The sequence below is a fragment of the Rhagoletis pomonella genome, unplaced genomic scaffold (assembly GCF_013731165.1).
Source record: "Rhagoletis pomonella isolate Grant_MI unplaced genomic scaffold, Rhpom_1.0 Rhpom_scaffold_00001, whole genome shotgun sequence".
In the NCBI taxonomy this organism is placed as follows: domain Eukaryota; kingdom Metazoa; phylum Arthropoda; class Insecta; order Diptera; family Tephritidae; genus Rhagoletis; species Rhagoletis pomonella.
In genome coordinates, this window is record NW_023458555.1 from 63408921 (window position 1) to 63411459 (window position 2539).

Consider the following 2539-nt stretch of genomic DNA (forward strand, 5'->3'; position numbering starts at 1 on the left):
ACATACATATATTGCGATATTGAAAGTGTTTGTAATGAGAAAGTTCACGCTACAGAAAAAAGGTAATTGTGGTGTTTTAACTAAGTTGTATACCGGTAGCGCCCAATAAATCTCGATCAATTATTCTTTCGGTAGGAAAAAATGAAAATGTTTCACATTGATTTGATCCGTTTTAGTGAGTTAAAAAAGGGGAACAGATTTGTATGAGATTTCTTTTCGTATAAATATGCTCTAATTATCGAGAAGTACGCCTTCCTCTTTTGCAAATATATCCTATCAGAAGTATATAAAATGTGGATATCTTTAAAACAGGAGCAGCTAGGATTTCAATTTAAGCGGATTCTTAACCTTAAGATATCAACAAATACAACCCTGCTTTCAGATTTTGTCGACATTTTTATGCAACCTATCTTCGCTTCCTGCCCACCGTGGCAAATGAACAAATTAAAAAAGAAAGAAGTTTCAAGATCTGAAAGTTTTTTAGCTTACGGTGGTAGAAGTAGTAGAAATGCAATTTAGCAAAATAAAAGTGCTATCTATCCACAAATGTAGTAAAGTCCGAGCACTGTCTGTTGAGCAAAACTTCGCTTCTTCGCACACAAGCGCATGTGTGTGATAGCGTGGGTGCCCACCTCTGATCTAGATGCTCTAGGAGTATTTCCGCATCAAAAATAAAATTTTGAAAGAAATGTCGCTTATAGGGCTGTGCGATTATTCGATTACTCGAGCAAGTTGGTTAATCAATTATTCGGTTAATCAATTACTCAAGTAATCAAGATTTTGATTACTCAAAACGATGATTAATCGAGTTACTTGAAATATGATTACTCAAAAACAAATAAAATTGCTCGTTAAAAGAGTTTGCTTTGGAAAATGTTTATTTTCTTTTTTACATTCTGTATATGAAAAAAAATTTTCGTTTTAATTTTTGAAAACAGAAACGTTGTTTTCAAAGTATCAAGGAACTTTAACTACTTTATACATATGTAAAGAGTTGAAATGTTGATTACTCATTTTACTTGAAATGTTAATTAATCATAAAGCAAATGACTCAAATATTTTTTTTTTTGGTTAATCAATTAATCGCACAGCCCTAGTCGCTTACGTTATTTTGCGGTTAGGGCCCGACATGTATGCATGGGACGTTTTATGTCAAATGGACTAAAACTCTGCCCAAAATTTCATGACGAACTGGTGGAAGTGAACGACCGGTGCAGATTTGGCTATCGGGTTAAATGTGAGCGTGCTCATATAAATATGAAAGTTTGTTAATGTCGGTCGGTTCCGGCTACAGTGCTCGCCGAGCGTAAGTCGATGATATGCAAGACGGGCTAAAACGCATCTATGTATGTACACGCCACATTTTGGTTTTTTCGAACTTCTGGACTGTGTGCAGAATATGCGACGCTTCCATCACCCTTCAATATTTTTGGCGCGCTTTTCGCTATGCGTTGTTTTTGTTTATGTACGTATTGCGCATGTGCTGCCTATATACTTACATGCATATGTATTTGCGGTGGCCATGTTTATTCCAGCCGTGGCGAAAAATCTCATTTGAATTTTTGTAAAAAACCTTAGATTTTTAAAATCTTTTTTATTAAACAAAAAATATTACAAACAGAAAACTAATTTTTGTTCCTAATGAGCGGTACCCGCTATATTTTAAAAATTAGACGCTTAAATCGTGTGTTTGTCAATAAGCGTACTGCCCCTCGGTAGGTTTAGGGTTCGATCTCAGGCCGGACCAGCCGCCAAAGGCAATCAAATTTTTTTCTCACCTCGCCTTCAACAGGCAATGGCAAACCTCCGAGTACATTTCTGCTACAAAAAAAGCTTCTCATTTGAACTATTAGATATAAATTAGATAATTTATTTATACATAAAAGCATAAAAATTATCCATCAAGAAAAAGGTCATGCATCATTTAATTAGGTGCCTAATGGAGCCCTTAAACCTCACAAAATCATTTCGCAACCCGACACTTGTAAAGTCAATATTGTGGAAATCACTACACAGTAAAAAACTTAGTTTAATTTTAATACCATTTTGGTGTTTATATATAACAATGACAGAAAGTATTAGATTAAAACCATACTGGTTTAAGCAAAGAGGGAGAAAAAATATTGAGAGAGTATGTATTCTTGCTATTAAATTAATAATATATTTGGAATTAATTCAAATAAGATTTTCTTCTTAGAAACAAACCATGAGGCTAAATTCTATAGTTTTTGGGGATTTAAAGCAAAACTGAAAAGGCTTTGGATCTATCTGGAAATTGGGATAGATTTAATACTTTAATTAATAATATATTTGGAATTAATTCAAATAAGATTTTCTTCTTAGAAACAAACCATGAGGCTAAATTCTATAGTTTTTGGGGATTTAAAATAAAACTGAAAAGGTTTTGGATCTATCTGGAAATTGGAATAGATTTAATACTTTTCTGGAATTAAATCAAAACCAAAATTGGATTAGATTTAGTATATTGGTCGTATTAAAAGTAACTGAGGTGGTTTTGGATCTATCTGGAAATTGGAAT